Below are 19,488 nucleotides of genomic sequence, written 5' to 3' on the forward strand. Positions count from 1 at the left end.
TTAAGAGCTCCCTTCACTGGAACAAAGGGGCCAAGCCCAACCCCTGAAAAACAACCCCACACCATAATTCCCCCTCCACCAAATGATTTAGACCAGTGCACTAAGCAAGGTCAATAAAGACATGGATTTGTAAGTTTGGGGTGGAGGAACTTAACTGACCTGCACAAAGTCCTGACCTTAACCCAATAAAACACCTTTGGGATGAATTAGAGCAGATACTAAGAGCCAGGCCTTTGTTACATAATTTATGTAGGATATTCTATATATATGCACAGATATACATACACACGTTTTATTGTAATATGTACATAAGTGTGCACTGTAGGCTATTATTTATGGCCTAAGACAGCTGTCAGGCAAGTAGCATTTACATATCAAAAGGGCCAAAACCGTTACCAAAGGGGATTCTAAAATGTAAATTTTCATGATCAGATTAGAAAGGAATAGTACAAGAAATATGTATTTATGGTAATTAGACTTGAGGGGGTATACATGGAAAATGGTGGCTATTTTACCTGGTAAACTAATAATAATAATAATAATAATGTTAGGTTAATGAGTCTTTTCATGTTAAGATCAATACATTTGGTCAACCTAGTAGCAAATTGGATTTTGTCATCTGTTGCAAGTATCTTGTGAACTTTGTTCTGTCTGAAGTTTCAATAAATGCATGGAAGAACCAATAGCTGCAGAAATTATAATAATTAACTAATAATAATCATCCCATTACTACATCACCACAATGGTGCCGTGACTCGGATTGGGGGTTCCCTCGTTCACTTGGCAGAGACAAGTTCAGTGCTGGACACCTATTACAGGCTGGTGTGTAAACATTTACAGATGGACTGTTAATGATTGGAGAGGAAAACATTTGAGCCAATATCCAAATGAATCAAGTGGACATCGAGCAAACAGATCTTGGCAAGTGGGACTCTATGATTTCTCCTTTATTCAGAAAATACCACCACGGCACCTACAGTTTAATTGGATACATTATTTAAGAGGGATAGTAGGAAAAGTTTAGAATAAAAAGAACTGGTGAAGGAAAACCTCATCAGTTCTGTCAAAATTGCTAAAGAATTTCAGGGGTCTTGGTGGAGCTCTTTCCGTAATGTTTGTGATTATTCAATTTATATTATTATACTTTTTGTTTGGTTTATATTGTTGTGGTAGAAGACAAAGAGCAATCCAGAAAAAAAGAAAAGCCTAAAGTTGGCATTGATCTTAAAAGAAAGGAATGTCTGAGTAGTTTGATTGGTTAGGAATCTATCCTAATTCGAACCGATCCATCTGAGGATATATGTAGTACATTTTATATGTGTGTTTATATATTATTATATGGATGCATACATACACACACATACAGTACTGACATATTTACCAGGCCAAAGTTTGTTCAAGCCTACTCTATTTTAACATATCAAAGGGACAGCTGATGAGCCTTTGCTATGTTAAAGGAGAAGTCCAGACTGAGCTTGTTTGGCTGGGTTTCTCCTATGGGTCACAAAAGTGCAATTCTTTTAGCACTTCTGTGTTAACCTTTTTCAGCAAAGAGTGGTCTGAAGTCCGATCTCTGCTGACATCACTGGAATCAGTCCAGGCACTGCGTCATCACGATAAGCTGCTGAGAGACTGAGATGGCCGCTCCCCGCCCCTCCACAGCTCAGCGCTCCAATGAGCAGGGAGGAGCAGAGAGAAAAGCTGCTGACTGACAGGCAGCATCTCTCCGCTTGGAGATCTGTGAGAACTGAGCCATCAGCAGTGTTCAATGGCTAGGTTCTCAGTGCAGAGGCGGCGGGGGACAGATGCAGCAATGGTCCGATGCTGCATCCAACCAGGTAAGTATAATGGGTAAATAAAATAAAAAAACATACTTCTCTTTTAATCTTAAAGAAGTTCAACTACAGTAGATATGTGAGGAATAGACTGTTTATCTAATTAGGCATTTCAAATGGAACTTGTTGACTAAGACCTCTTTCACACTGCTAAGTGCCTGAAAACGACCTCCCATTCATTCTAGTGTGACTTTTCACACTGGGGCAGTGCGCTTGGGAATTCCTGCAAGCAGCATCTTTGGAGCAGATTGGGGGGGCTGTATTTAGCGCTCCCAAAATGCCCTGCCCATTTGAATAAATGGGCAGCGTTCCCGAATCGCCTGAAAAGCGCCGCAACACGGGAGTTTTTAACCCCCACTTTGGGGTTAAAAGCATCCCGCTAGCATCCAAAAAGTGCTGCTTAAACAGTGCTAAAGCGCTGCTAAAATGAGTGGTGCATTAACGCTAATGCAACCGCAGCCCAGTGTGAAAGAGGTATAAAGGAAGTGACTGACCAAACCAGGTATTCTCTACATATCAAAGGGACAGATCATGACTCTGTGCTATGTTAATGTTCATAAAAGACCACCTCGGTCCATCAGGGTCAACATAATTAGTATTAAGAGAATGCAAATTAAGGCCATTTATGACTGCAGCTGTATACAGCTAAGGTTCATTATATGTCACTCAGAAGGACAAAGGCAGATCAATAGGCCTAATAGAACTGGCAAATCGAATTGCTTGTGCTTGTGACCCATGGGAAAAAACGTGAATAAGAGGGAAGGTTCAGTTTTGCAAAAATGTGACAGGAGAACCTGGGTTCTCTAAATGTGTCTGAATGTTGCACAAATATCCTGTCATCTCTCTTGTCTGTACCTCTGTTGGATTTCATCATGTGCTGCAAGTATCTTATGGACTTTCTTCTGTTATGAAATCTAAATACATGTAATTTCTCTGGAAGAATTGGGTTGTTGCTGGAATATCTTGCATTATAGTAATAATTCATTAATATTCATCATCTCACAACTACATCACTACAGTCTTCTCGACCACATCAGTGTCTGACCTCACAAATGCGCTCCTGGGAGAATGGTCAAACATTCCCATAGTCACACCTTGTGGACAGCCTTCCCACAAAAGTTGAAGCTGTTATAGCTGCAAAGGGTGGGCCAACTCAATATTGAACCCTACCGACTAAGAACTTGTGTAAAGGCAGGCGTTCCAATACTTTTGGTAATATAGTGTACATGTGTATATATATATATATATATATATATATATATATATATATATATATATATATATATATATATATATATATATATATATATATATATATATATATATATATATAACAACACTATACATACCAATAAATGTAAGCTTTTTTTTTGGTAGCACTCACTGCACATGCTGATACAAGCTATAAAAGTAAAACTGAGAGGTTTCCTGGTACTTGGATGCACCTTGGAGGCTTACACTAATTCTGTTCCTGGCATATTCATCTGACATGAAGAAACATGCATTTCCAAGTTTCCCTAGGAATATGTTACAGCTTGAATCCCTGGCTTCACAAAGGGAAATCTGCAATAGCCTGTTCAGACTGCTTCCCATATAATCACTGCCAGGACAAGTTTGAAAATGAATAAGATACAAGATACAACAATAAAAAAATACACACCCAAGCAGGGCAAAGTAGCTGGTTCACATTAATGCCCCAGTCCTTCCCAGGCAGTTCATACTTGCCTTTCTTTTGATTAACCTCTGCTCCATGCAGAGTGAAAAAAGACAGTCCTGTAAAAGCTTCAATTTGTTTCTGCTGGAGTATAAAATGGGGCAAAATGTATTCTCTACCCCGTGAGACAGTAACAGGCCAATCATCAAGCACTAGTACTGTCCTATGCTTCTCCATACCAAGAGCATGGGGCATTTTTTTTGCTCCCTGCAGTTCAAAGATGTGGTTATGAAGGAAAGGGAAGGTGAATATATTGCTGTGACAGGGATAGGGACATTAAAGTGTAGCATTACCCCCGGAGGAGCTGCTGGATTTTTAGGCGGCGTATTACCTCATGGCTCCTCCCAATTCCTAGGGGTGAATGATGCGTATTGCATATAGTGGAAGTAAAGGAATGTCCACGACAGGTGCTCTTTGCTGTGCTCTTTATTACCCAGCCGGGTAAAAACAATAACTTGTGGTGAGGAAAGTAAAGTAGAAGAAGAAGGGAGAACTGTAGGTTTTATGATGAGGAAACAGTCCTGTTCCCAAACGTAACACTTCTCTGCACCACTCCTGCCGGAGTGGGTTTAGCGTTCCTGGACAGGCCTCTCTCACTGACCTGGCAGCTGGAGTATCACTTGGACAATTTCAGAATAAAGTTTCTGCCACAGACCCTCCTTGGTGAACTTGATCTTGAGGAGAAAGCCTCTGCCACAGACCCTCCTTGGTGAGCCTCAGAAAGGTACTCCTGCCACAAGCCCCTTTCTGGATTAAATTCTGGGAGGTATCCCTCCTTGGATCTCCTTCAACTTGTCGCCCAGGTACCGACTGACAGGTGATCAATCCCTCACCTTGATCCCCGGTGGTTTGTCCAGGCCCTATTGGACCTCCAGCCTCTCAATGGCGCTCCTCAGACTGAATCTCCACCGAACAGCAGTACAGCTTGGGATCTTCAAATGTGGGAACCCAGTCCCTCACTGGGTCCCCATCGCTGTTCAGATGCTCCGGGCCGACATGGCTCCGGAACCAGGAACACCGCGTGGCACGCACGCCCCCGCCTGGTAGGTCATTACGCCGGGGCGCCGTGGTGTGGCCACCCTAAAGGTGGGTGCCACACTGGACGAAGAAGACCCAGAACCAATGGCGTCTGTCTCATAAATACCCCTCCCCAGCATGCACAGCGAGGTCAAATCCTCTTGATTGGCTGCTGGGAAGAGCACCCAAACCTCGACCCCACTGCTGCCACCTGCAGCACCGGGGCTGGAAGAACACCCCAGTACAGCAAAATGGGCTCACAGCACAGCCAAGCTGAGACAGAGACCTTGTTTTGCAACTAACAATCTGGATCAGAGTTTAACTACACTCTGATCTACCCTTAAATTTAACTAGCACCGGTACCATAAAGTACACAGGCGCTACAAAAGGATAGGAGAAGCATCAGCACACTGAGCTTCCCAGTAAAAGGCTGTGAGGGGGGGGGCGTGTTAGGACATGTCCGATCATTGGAAGAGAGCACACTGAGTTCCCAGTATATCTATAGAACTGACCACGATGTACTCTCCTGCTTAGTGTGGTCGGTGTTTAATAGGAAAGCAGAGGGACTGGCAGGAATACCAGGGATTTCACACAAAGGAAGCAATACAAAGAGAACAGGATACTTTCTCATACAAGTACATTGTAAAGCAGGCACATATCAGGAATATGAACTCTTGTGATGCTTTTGGTCTTTTTCTTATCTGTGCTATAGTTGTGCAGAAAAATAATTGGCTGCCATTCTAGTTTAAAGCTCAGATTATGGGTGTGCTTATGGAGGAACTATAGCCAGCGCCAAGTTCACTGCCCCCTCTCCTCTGTGTGCTTCCTTTTGAAAATAATATAATGTTTTGGATTACATAATCACATGGGCCGAACACCCCCCTGTTTGGTTCACAACAGAACTCAAAAGTGCCCATTTTGAAGGCTTATATACACAAAATCAGCCATAAAAGGGGCATAGGGGTCCGGGTAGTGCCCTGGGGGACATACATTAATGGAAAAAAAAAAGTTAAAACAATCGTTATGCTTAAAGTGCGACAATTACATTTAAAAATGTTGTTAAATATAGTGTCTGGGGGGTCCATTTAGTCAACCTGCAAAGTGGCACATTTGTAGCATGCATAGAACATGCTGCAGCAAAAAAAGTATTTCTAAAGCCCCGTACACACGGTCGGATTTTCGGCCAACCAACTTCAAAATCCGGCACTTTTCAAATTTCTCCGACCGTGTGTACGTTCCATCGGACCAACTTTTTTGGCTTCAATCGGACAAAAAGTTGGGTCTGTGAACGGACCAACTTTCTGTTCCGAAAAGTCCGATTGTGCAAAGTGCGACCGTGTGTACAGAAAACCATCGGACTTTACAAAAAAATCTAAATGCACATGCCCCGAAATAAAGAGCACCCGGAAGCCATCTGTCTAGTAAAACTAGCGTTCGTATTCGAAAATGCTCATTCGTCACGCGGCAAGTTTCGAAATCTCAAATAGCAGCGCATATTCTTTTTTTCTTTAGAATGTCCTAATATGTACATCTGCTCAACTGGTGATACGGACGGATTAAAAACAAATGTATTTACTTTGGATTAGTGTATTTTCTGGATATGAATCCAGCCTTTTTTTTGTTATTTCTTTGAAATTCCAAACCAAAAAATATCCCCAATTCTTTATGCTGGGCAAAGTAATAACTACTCTATTTGTGTCCCTTCAATTTTAGCAAAGGGCCTGCCTACTCACAAACTGACATTTGACTTTCCACACATAATCCACGAGTTTTTAGCATCATCCTTTTATTTTGCAAAAAATGGGAAAAAGAATAACATATCCAAATACAAAACAACAGGAAGGCAGCAATTGAAGAACTGGTTGACTTGGCAAAGCCTCTGTACCCCAGGGCATACATAAATTAGGTTAGAATCTCCAAACTTGGGGACCTGAGCATTAACTAAAATATAAGGAGCCCAAGAAGATTGTGGTCTCCAAAAGATGGGGAGCAGCAGCAGCAGACATATATGTGCCCAGGCTGTGGTACTTCAACAGGCTGATATTTATGCATACCAAACTGGCCAACACTCTCCACACTTCACACCTCATCAGCTGAGGCGTTATATTTTTTAACACTCCCACCACAATACAAAAAACAATAATAGATTAAAACTAAAGATTTTATGCCATAATTCGAGCATTTTTTGTTAAGCCAAACCAAAAAATACATACTCAACTACAAATAATAGCAAAAATATGTTCAAAATCATATATATTTCAATATAAATTAGTATCCCCTAAAATCGGGGCTCTGAGTTGGCCACTGACCCCCATGCTGCTGTGGTGGGTTGGCTTGCTGGGGTGGGTTGGCTTGCTGGGGTGGGTGGGCTTGCTGGGGTGGGTAGGTTGGCTGGGGTGGGTAGGTTGGCTGGTGTGGGTAGGCTGGCTGGTGTGGGTAGGTTGGCTGGTGTGGGTAGGCTGGGTGTGCTTGGAAGCTTGTCTGGGGTTGGTAGGCTGTCTGTTGTTGGTAGGCCTGTTGTACATTGGCTGGAGGTGTGTGTTCGAAATCACAGACATGTGAAATAGGGGTTAGCTCCCGTTTCCTGGCCTTGCTAAGGAGCTGGACCATGATCCCCTCACATAGCTCCCTTTGATCGGCATCAATTTCCCGTAGTTTGTTTGCTATAAAACAGCCAAACCCTTCTGCACTATCGGGTGCTGTGGTGATGACCGATGTGGCCCTACTTAGAAATTCAGCCGTGGCATCATCCAGATGTTGCCTCTTCTTGGCCCTTTTCCTAGGAGGGTTCAGTGTAGGGATTCTACATTGTGTGGACTGTCTGCTGGGCCCAGCCTCTTCTTGGCTGGCAACGTCCTGTGTCTGAAAAAGGAGCATCATTTTTTTTTCTTGCCATCATAACAACACATTAACATCATAGTCAGGGGCGTACCAAGAGCATTTGGCACCCGGGGCGGATCCAATATCTGGCACCCCCCCCCACACGTTAAAATGTAAAAACACCCCACTGTGCCCCCTGCATACCTCTACATCCTTCAATATCATTTTGTTACTACTGTGTACCCCTCTCCACAACTGCACGTCTGGACCCCTTTACATTACACAGCACCCTGCATCACTGCACCCCTTTTACATTACACAGCCACCTGCACCTCTGGTCATGTCACCCCCCTAGCAACGCCACTGATCATAGTATATCTGAATGCACATATTTTCAGGAATACTATACCTGTGTCAAGCTGAGCTCCTCCTCCTCCTCCTCCTCCTCCTCCTCCTCCTCCTCCTCATCCTGAGTTGGTTCAGCCTCAGTATCTGTGGCCTCTGCTGATGCGGATGCAAGTGTGGACAGATGTTTTCGTGGCTCAGTTTGGTCCTTTAAAAACATCAGGCTGCTGAAGTACCATAGCTTGGGCACATACACATCATCTGCTGCAGCTCCCGATCTTTTTGAACACTCAATCTTCTTGAGCTCCCTCTTAAAAGTGCTCCTCAGGCTCCCAATTTTTGCTTTTATTTGGGTCTCGTTGGCCCTGGGGTACACAGTCTTTGCTTCTGCCACCAGTTCATCAATTGCTGCCTGCCTTTTATTTTTATTGGAGTAGTCTTTATTGGTGACCTGCCACAGACATGTGTGTGATCTATAGAGATCAATAAAAGCAGTGATGAAGGCTTTGGAATTAAGCTTTCCACCCTTTGCTTTCGGCATTTTTTGGATGAGATATCTGCAATAAAGGATACAATACGACCAATAAGTGCTTGCTGTAACTTCCTAACCTGCTTATACAATCTCTGTTTGCTCTAAGCTAAATCATGCAGTAACCACTAGTGTCCCAATGTATTCACCTACCTTCGTTCCGCGTAGACCTTCGGCTGCACGTAGAGTCGTTCCGTTAGGTTCGTGCATGCGTCCGTGACATCGAGCGCTCGTTCTTGATTTATATAGCCTACGCATGCGTGAAGCTTCGCTCTACGTGCGTCATGACGCTGGGGCGGGACCACAATCCTTTTTCTTCATGCGACATTCTGGGATGTGTGAGGGAGAATGTGATGGTGGAACCCACGAAAACGAATAGGCCCCGCAGTGGAGGCGTTTATAGAAAACACAAGGCCACCCCCATGAGCAAGGGGGAGATGGTGGAGATGGTTCGCATCTTTGAGAAGTACGATTACGATTGTAAACTCGAAAATTATGATAGGCCCAACAGCCATAAAGACTGGGTTCTGGAGAAGGTCCTCGCGGTATTGGAAGGAGATTATGGTATCCAACGAACGAAAGACCAAATCCGCAAACGATGGTCAGATTTGAAGCACAGAGAGCAAGAAAATTTAGAAGCCATTCACCGCACCATTATCAAAAGAAGTAAGTACATGTAATTATAGAATTATTTGTCTGTACATTATAGATGGATGAAATTTAATGAGTTATTTTTCTGGTGGGGCCTACAGAAGAAGTTAATGGAAGTTTAAAAGCAGTTCATTACAATTGTAAAGTTTTTATTATGTCTTGGCTACTTTTGTCAAATCCTTAATATACTGTATTCTAATTTTTTCAACAGGACAAAGGCACAGAGAAAGACACCACAGGGGACAAAGGGAGGCTTCCCTTGGCCGGGCTCCAACAGGGGAGAGAACAGGGGAGACAACAGGCCCCAAATCTGCCCCAAAACGTAAGTTAATAAAAATGCTTATGTGCTTTTGCCAGTGACAGGGGTGTTTAGAGATAGGACAAACGCCATGGTGTCAGGACTGAACTTAAGGGGTACATTACACTTTATGTTAGATGCGTGGCTCATCACTGACCATTAATGACGCATTTACAGGGTAGAGATGGGTAGAGGAGAGGCCCTGGGGATCAGAGTCACACAGAGTCACGCCTGCTAGATTTCACATCATATAAACCATATTGCCATAGCAAACAAGAGTGATGGGTGCCATCTGCCTGAGTTGTTTAATGTGGCCTATATATAGACATGTCTTCATACATTTTATATGACATCATACTCCTGTTCCCTAGCATTGCGTTTATTGTAATAATGCATAGTGTAGTGCACTAGTGTGGCGCAAACTGGTTCACCAGGGCAAGGTTGGTGGACTTTAAAAGCAGCACATGTGATTATGTTAATATAATGTAATTTTGGCGAGGATTCATAGATGATTTATTCTTTCATTTTAGAGGATTGTGAGTGTGCTCAACACCAACCTTTGCAGGATTTGGAGGATAGTGCCGGACCCAGCAAAGAGCCACCAGTCGACAGCACATCCCCAGACACCAGATATGCTGAGGGTGAAGGAGTGCAAGAAATGCAAGATGAGCCTTCGGAGGTTGTTGTTTGCCCCAGTAAGTTTTTGGAACATGTGCCTTGCAAAATCAACACCTGTTTCTTGTTTCTAGGTCCACACCACACACGCCTACACCACAATAGCAAATTATTTAGTGTATTCAACATTTGAGCATGTAGAAGGGAGAGGTGGCAGTGGTGTTTAGGTAGATGCATGTGAAGACACATGGATATGCACCTGGCACAAGATTTACAGAGTATTATCTGTAGTGTGTACATTCACTAGTAGTGTAGGTGTATTATGAAGATGAAAAAGGTTGTTAGGACTAATTGAGTGTCTAGGTTTAGGTAAGTATTTCCTGAAAATAGACCCCATTGTTAATTTTTTTTTTTTTGGATTGCCTCAGTCACTTCACCATCAAACACATAATACATTTTTGTCTTTTTCCAAGGCCACCAACTACCAGGATGCACTATTGGTCGGATAAGTGCTGATATGCTGCAGGCAATGACAGAGCTGGAAAATCTCAAGGAGGCTGCCACTGGTGTTCAGAGACGAATCCGGGATTATTACGACCTGTTAGCAAAATTTTAGTTGTTTTCTATCGTTGTTTTATAATTACAAATGTTCCCTCGTGTTCAAGGTTTTATCATGGAAATATTTGTAATTAGCCTTGTTTGCACATGCTCAGTTTGTGATAATTCAAAGAATTTGCACTAATTCTATTTGCACTACGCACATTTTGTAAAATGTGTATTTTTTCGCAAAAAAAATAGTTTTAATGGTTGGCCATTACCACAAAATGACTATCTTTATGTGTGATTTCAGGGTCTCAGCTGAGTGTTTATCCACTCTTCTTCTCCTGGTGCCTACAAATGTCATTTTTTAATTTTTTAAGGGTTTGACCTTAAAATCAGACAAAAATGCACATATAGAAATGCCCAATGTATCGAGGCCAAAAGTGGAACAACTTGTCATTCTGACCCTGGGATTGCACCAGGAGAAGGAGAGTTGCTAAAGACTGTGCTAAGGGTCAGTTCACATCAGACGCAGTTCCATTCATTTTGGTGTGCATTTTTGTATGCGACAAAGATGCAGGCACAGGGTTTGACATGCACTCCATTATGGTTCCGGTCGGCTCTAGCTCACAACATGGTAGTCCGTTTCCGGTGATAAGGATAACTACATGTTGTGAGCTACAGCCAACCACAACCCACGGGGTGCATGGAGACCACTGTGCATGCATTTTTGCCACACCCAAAAATGGAACACAGAATGAACAAAAGTGCATCTGGACAGACATTTACATTGGTAAATTTGTTTTTGTTGCGTGAAGAAAGCTGAAAATGGAAAAATTTCTTCGAAAAAAAGTTGACAATGTCTAGGGCTGAGTTTGAAAAGATGCATGTTTAGCATTTAACCCAAAAAATACACAATTGTGTTATTCCTGAACTACCAATGTTTTTTGATTTTGTAAACTGCCAAAAAGTGACATTGGATTGTGCAGGATTGAACAAATATATTTTTTCAAACATTTTGTGGCTTATTATTTATCTGATCACTACTACCAGTATATTTGCATATGGAAAAGGGGTGTAGCAGAAACAAAAGGCATAATAATAATACACATAGCTGTTTGTAACTTTAGAAAGGCTAATTCAACATTTGCTTGTTTCAAAATATTTTATGGTAATCACAGCAACATTTCATTAATCAGTAAAATAATAGTAATAAACACACATAACAGCATCTTGAAAACTAATTTAAGGTTTTCAAAAGGAACATCATAAAGGTTCACAAAAAACTAAAGGACATCTTGCTGCCAAGGCACTGCCCCTCTACCCACAAAATAGTCCATATATTGCTCCCGCACCAGACGGGCATTCTGGGAGGAGACAGCAGGTCTAGTTTGTTGCAGGGCTGGCATCACTGCATCTTCAGCTGGACGTCCACCTGAGGGGTCATCAGTATGCCCGGAACCTATGTAGTTAGCAGCATTCCTCCGTAGAAAATTATGGAGGATGCAGCAGCACAAAACCACATGATTTATTTTGTATTCCGCCAAGTGAATGGCAGTCAGAAAAAGCCTAAAACGACATGACAAAATGCCAAAGGCGTTTTCAACCACCCTTCTGGCACGAGATAGTCTGTAGTTATATATCCGTTGCTCACGAGTGAGGTTCCTCATTGGAAAGGGCTTCAAAAGATGTTCCCCAAGAGCAAACGCCTCATCTGCCACAAATACAAAGTTGAGGCCCTCCACGTTGTCCTGCGCAGGTGGCAAATGTAAGGTGCCAGTCGTAAGACGCTGATAGAATTCGGTATGAGCCATGACACCTCCATCGGAATGACGACCATTCATACCGACATCAACATATAAAAACTCATAATTTGCTGAAACAATAGCAAGCAGAACTATGCTGTTAAAGCCCTTATAATTATAAAAAAAAGAGCCTGAGGCCGGTGGAGGAACAATTCGGACATGTTTGCCATCAATGGCACCCCCACAGTTGGGAAAATTCCACTGATTGGCAAACTGGGCTGCAACATCCTGCCATTCCTCAGGGTTTGAAGGAAACTGTGGAGTGAAGCAAAGAAAAATTTGTTAATACTTGAGCACAAAATATTATCAGCATTTTGAAAACATACATTATAGGGGCAAGAGAACACTAAAATATATCCAAACATTTGTGGAATAACAATTAACAAGCAGAGCAAATAATATGCTTCCTGACTCCCTCTGGTGGCAGATTAAATACATTTTGTGTAGATAATGTTGAATGCTTAAAGCTTGGCAAGTGGTAAGAACTCTCTCCTTTTCCATGGGACCAATATGGTGAACCAAGGAAGGATCAGGTTGCAACCGACTTGGGTTTTTGTGACTGTCACACCAGAGGGTAGACAATAACATAATATATACAAATAAGACAAAGTACTAATAAAATATTTTGGAGAAATCATGAAGTGTATCAAATGTGAAAACAAAGAAAACAACTTACCCGAATATAGTCCTTCTGCAGGACTTGAATAATGGCACAGCAAGTGTCCGGAATTATGTGTCCCAGAGCCTGGGGAGAGATCCCAGTAGTAAACTTGATGTCCTGTAGATTTCTCCCTGTCGCCAAATATCGCAAAGTGGCTATGAGCCGTTGCTCTGCAGGAATAGCAGGCCTCATACAGGTGTCCTTCTTGCTAATATATGGGGACAGCAAGTTTAGAAGACGCTGGAAGCAGGCATCTGACATCCGAAGATAGTTCCGAAAATCATTCGGATTATTTTCTTGCAGCTCCCTCAGCAATGACATATGTGAAAATTGGTCCCGATGAAGCAACCAATTTTTGGTCCAAACAGTCCTCCTCTTCCTGGTCCTGGTCCGGGCTTGAGCAATAGCCAGAACTCCAAGACCATAAACAGCCCGTTCTCTCGCTGGATTCCGCAACATCTCGTTATCGAGCGAACGCACGCAAAGTAACGAGCAAAAAGGCACGAAATGGAAATCGGGAAAGCACTCACACGAAACGTCAACTAACTATATAGTAGCTGATGGAACGCAACGCGGGACGTACGAAAATTGAACTTCCTCTTTGAATCGCGTGGCCGTACGTTAAAACGTCACTACGTTCGTGTTGGTTGACGAAAAAGTCCGAGTGTGTGTATGCTATGGGTGTGATCGGACAAATCAATTAAGTCAAAAATCCAAGGGAAATTTTGTTGGATGTCCGACCGTGTGTACGAGCCTTAAAGAAAAAAAACGAGTCAAATTCTATTTGAAATTACTTGCGGTTACAATTACCAACACACGGCTTTAGAAAAAATTAAGAAAAAAACTGCGTGGGATCCCTCAGTCCATACCAGGCCTTTCAGGTCTGGTATGAATTTGAAAGGGGCCAAAATAAAAATAAAAAAATGACGTAAAGCCCCCGCCCAAATCCATATGAGACCCTTATTCGGGCATGCAGCTTGGCAGGTCAGGAAAGTGGGGTGACAAGTGAGCTCCCCACTTATAAACCATACCAGGCCACATACCCTCAACACTGGGAGGATGGGTGCTTTGGGGCATGGAGACTCTGCCCCCCACCCCAAAGCCCCTGTCACCATGGTGATGGAATCAAGGACCTCATCCCCAGAACTGTGGCCGATGGTTGTGGGGGTCTAGGGGCAGGGTTCTTATTGAAATCTGGAAGCCCCCTTTAACAATCAGTGCCCTAATTATCAGTGTAGATGTCCCTTTCACACCTGCCGGTTACTGGTTCTCCTCTCCTCACTCTGTTATCATGTGAAAAGGAATGACGATAACTGGCTTGTGTTTACATCAAAATCAGTTATGATTGGGCACATCTGATCACATGGTAAAGGGCCACTGTGATTGGTCCTTTATCCCAATCTGTGATCAGCTGTGTCCGAAAGGCATGATCAGAGGGTACAATCAAGGAAGGACGTCATATGACGACCTCCCAGAACTGGCCGATCACGCTGTAGCTGTCATTTTGCTATAGCGCGATTGGCAAGTGGTTAAAAAGGTTATTTAAATTATACTATGTGAATTGGGACATTTAACACATTTTAAGTAGGTATTATTCCAATTTGGCTGCAAAAGTGGAATTAAGGGATAAAAGCCACTTTAGGGTGCTAAATGTACCCCACAGTAACAAAATATTTATTTACAAAAAATATGAGTTTGTGGTACTGTGAATAGTGTAGAAGACACTTTATGCAAATACTTCTGTTATTACATATTTAGCAATGCTTGATTAGGTTCAACAAGGTGAAAGTTAATTGCATAACTGGTTGCAATATTCCTACAATTACTTTTTTCTAATGGATTCTAGAGCCACTAATGTGAAAAAGGTCAGATATAATGCGGACATTCAAACCAATTTAGATGAATTTATTTTTAAGAAGTTTTATATAATTTGGTAATTGAAAAAGGTCAATTCATACAGAGGAAATTAAACTTTCTTGGAAATGGCAATTTAAGAATTATCGCAAAAAATAAATAGATGCTCTTTGTGCTGATGTTTCAGGCAATACTCTTGGGAATAAGTTACCAAACAAAGAGCCTAAACAAAGCACAGAAAAAGAGCAATATAATTTTGTCTTACATACAAGAGAAAGCTCATATGCTAAGCTGTTTTCTAAGGAATAGATACTGCTTTTCTTCTTGTACATTGATCCTTGACTCTCTACAGAGAAAGAATATCCCACTCAGAATGTTAACCTTTGCAAGAGCTTGGACATGAAACTGCATTTTCGGCATCACCACATGAAATGTGGGTAGTAGTTTTGGTGGTGCCAGCAATGTAATTGGAGTAAATGAGGTTGTAAACAATAAAAAAATAGTAGGGAAAGCTTGCATTTTTACTGTAGGTTGCTTGCTTGTTGCTTATTAAACCAGACAGATTCTGGTCAGGTATCACTATAGAAGTAATGAATGCTAATGTCTGGTACAGCAATGATAAATAGATCCTGAAACAGATTATTTGGACAGCCTAGAGATTAATTCAAAAATTAAAACAATGAAGTGCTATGCATGATACTTTTTTTAATTTGCACTAACATTTACATTTTTAGGACAAGCAATGATAGTGTTAGTGCAATAAAAAAATATCATGGACAGTACTCAGTTGTTTTAGTTGCATCCATGTGCACTAACACGCCTACAGTCACCTCAAGCATTACCAAATTAAAAAAATGAAATACTACTAACTAGTAAAAGTAATGTTTTGCCAGTACAAAACCTCAGCACAATGCAACTTATCCTACAGTCTAAACTAAAAATTTGTAATCTTGAACCTAGCACAAGTATCTGAACCACATTGACTACAAGACAGCACTGTCAATAAGAACTAGAATGTAACTGGTAACTGCAAAAATGTTACAGATTCTGATTTCATTCTTTTAATTACACACACAAAATCTGAAGGCTTTAAATGGGTATGGAGGAAGGAATTGCATGTCATACCCTACTTCAGGGTTCAAAATTTCAAGTCCTGAGCTACTAGCCAGGCCTCAAGAGTTACTCGCCACCAGTTGCCCCACCTAATTCATACACTGCCCTGCGCCTAATTGCACCCGTAAACACGCCCTTGTAGATTATCTCATGGAATGACAATGTTTTAGGCAGAATCAAGTTACAAAATTAAATATTACCAACAACAACTTTAACAAAATGGGACAGGACACTGGGGGCAGACCAGAGGGACAGGGCACTGGGGGCAGACCAGAGGGACAGGGCACTGGGGGCAGACCAGAGGGACAGGGCACTAGAACTGGGTCTCTTCCCCATTCTCTTGCTGTCTCCTGTGCAACTCCCATCCATCCTCTCTCTCTCTCCCATTCATCTCATCATCAGGAGCCTGTGTGTGCGGCTCCACGCTTGCATGTCCCCACTTCCCTCTTTTATTCAGGCTGGCAGAGAGGAGAGGAGCTGCAGCACAGCGGGAGTGAGTACAATCCAGCGCTGAGATCCACACAACTGCACAGCCATTGACACCATAGCACAGCGCACACTGACAGCGCACAGCACACATTGAGACCAGTCTGTTCACAGTGCTCAGGCTAAACTGTTGGACACTTACATAGAGCACAAGGAGAAGAAAACTGCACAAACTAGAAGGCTGCTCTCATGTCAGGGCAACTTTCAGTGAGCGCTGCACCGGAGTGGTAATGTTTGCAATCCTCCACCTTACTCATTACTTTCTGCTCTCCAGCTACATTGGTCGGGGCCCGGGGGAGGGGGGCAGGCTCAGAGAGGTCATACTGTTGGGTCCCATGGCTTAATGAGAATTGTAAGTAGAGCACCTGTGTACTGCTCTGCCTGTGTGCGGCTCACCAGACTACTTTTCCCGAGCATGCACCTTTCCTCTTCGGCCGCCAATCTCATCGGGACTCTAAGTGTAGGCACAGATTGGAGGGAGATTGGTCATGCAGCCCTGTCATCACTCGCCCCCAGCTTAAATCCACTCGCCAAATGCTAGTAGGCGAGTGGAAATTTTGAGGGCTGCCCTACTTGCATTTCTGCAACAAAAAAAAGGACAGCTACACCCATAATATGAAAAGGTTTACCAAATGCATTCTAATTAAATTGAATTCATAATACAGAAAGTTTGAGCTACTAACTAGACTTCTTAAAATTCAGAATGTGAAGAAAAGAAAAGGGACCCTTAAAGTGGTTGTAAACTTAGAAAAAAAACAACCTCCAAGTCTGAAGCGTACACACGACCAAGGAACTCGACGGGCGAAACACATCGTTTTCCTCGTCGAGTTCCTTGTTAGGCTGTCGAGAAACTCGACAAGGAAAGTTTCTCAATTCCCGTCGAGGAAATAGAGAGCTCTCTTTTTGGCTCGTCGAGTTTCTCGACAGTTTCCTCGACGAAAATGTACACACGACCGGTTTCCTCGGCAAAAAAATATCTCCCAGCAAGTTTCTTGATGGTTTTTGCCATGTGTTTTTTGTCGTGTGTACGAGGCAAAAGGCATAATGAGCTAGTATGCATCGCATACTAGCTCATTATGAATTATTCATTATGAAATACTTACCGTAGATCGAACCTGTTGCAGCGCTCCCCGTACACCGCTGTGACTGGTGACATGTCTCCTGGAGTTATTTACGGGTTTGCGGGCTCCAGGAATTGTGATTGGCAGGACATCACTCCCTCGCATACGGTAGCCGCCGGTCACAGCACGGCTACTAAAGAAAAGGCACGAGTGGACCGTTTCTTCAGTGCACATGTGCCAATGACGTGGGCACATGCGGATACAGTGAATATCTCCTAAACTGGGCAAGTTTAGAAGATATTCAAGGTACCTACAGGTAAGCCTTATTATAGACTTACCTGTAGAGAAAAGTGGTGTAACAGCGTTTACAACCACTTTAAACAGGAAAGTGATTAGAATGGTATTTAGACATTCAACTACCATTAAAGCGGATGTGCCATGGGGAAAAAATATTAAAAGCCAGCAGCTACAAATACTGCAGCTGCTGACTTTTAATATTAGGACACTTACCTGTCCTGGAGTCCAGCGCTGATCGCAGCAGAGCACGAGCGATCGCTCGTCTCTCTGCTGCTCCCCCTGCCATCCACGCTGAGGGAACCAGGAAGTGAAGCGCTGCGGCTTCACTGCCCGGTTCCCTACGGCGCATGCGCGAGTCGCGCTGCGCCCGCCGATTGGCTCACACGCTGTGTGCTGGGAGCCGAGTGTTCCCAGCACACAACGGGCGACAGACGGGAAGTCAGAAAAACCCGTCTTTCGCCCGTAGTGTGTGGCCGGAAGTGGGTGCAAATACCTGTCTTTAGACAGGTATCTGCACCCCCCTCCCCCTGAAAGGTGTCAAATGTGACACCGGAGGGGGGGAGGGTTCCGATCAGCGGGACTCCACTTTAGGGTGGAGAACCGCTTTAACATAAACCTGTGGACAGACTGTGAAACATTTGAATATTTACATATTATTGACAAACAGTAAACAAGCTTGATAACAAGTCTGCACTGACATCTGTGGCAGAAGTGCTATGGAGCAATTCATCCTTAAACTTCACAGCAGAAGCATGATAACCTAGACCTCTCTCAGCTAAGCTCACCCTGCTGATCAGGGTTGCATTCAGATGTAAAAAATAGTACTTGACAAGACAAAAAAGTTGTCAACAACTTACCACTGAACTCAAAAAATTGCAGTTCTCTGGTTCAGGGTCAAATAACCCAAAGTCATCATATTAGGTAATGTGAGAACAGCAGTTCTACTGTGCAGTTAAAAACATCAACAGAGTTATAATTTCACTGAAGACTCTGATGACATCAGCATTTCTGACCACGGTGGTTTCAGGAAATGTGACCCAGAACAATCCACTTTTTAGAGTGTAGGTGGTAAAGTTGGTTTGAACCTAAACACTTAAACTAAATATATCAAATGGTAAGGATAAGGGGATTTCGACGGTGCTTACAAATGATAATGAGAATCATATATTTAAATAGGTTTAATGAGAAAAAAGTTAAAATACATAACAGAAACATTTTGTTTACTGATATACAGCAGTTCATGAAATGAGTGGTTATACAAACTGGTGTACAATTACAGCGAGAGTTTCAGATTTTAAACTTAACTTAAACTAAATATGTTGTTGTACGTGTCCTTGTAATTTCAAAAAGTGTAATCTTTTATTTTTCTAAATGTCTTGCTTTCATTAAATTATATCAGAAAAATATATCCAAAGGGTCTTCCTTACCTAAGGTGACTATGGTAATGCAGTTCAGCTGCAATGTTGTCACCCTCTCTGTGCACTCCGTGTTGGATTGGAACACTGCTATTTTCAACACAATAAACTTGGAAGCTTTTTTGAGGGGGGGGGGGGGGAATGCACCCACAGCCACCCCTAACCCCCCTACCCCCGGTCAGTCGGGTCACCCACACCCGTACACTACGTGGGTCAGTTGGACCCGCTTCCTGATTGGCCTAAGCTTAGTCAGTGTGACAATAATTTGCTGTTGTCACACAACTGGGTGGGCTCGGTGTGAAGTGCTTTGCGCCCTGAGCCCACCCTTTTTGAAAGTCAATTAGAGCCTCTAATGATGTGCTTAAAAAAAAAACCCCATTGGAATCCATGCGGCCGGCGCCCCTCGTGTAAGAGGCCAGACACATGGATAGG

The sequence above is a fragment of the Rana temporaria genome, chromosome 1 (genome assembly GCF_905171775.1).
Source record: "Rana temporaria chromosome 1, aRanTem1.1, whole genome shotgun sequence".
Lineage (NCBI taxonomy): Eukaryota > Metazoa > Chordata > Amphibia > Anura > Ranidae > Rana > Rana temporaria.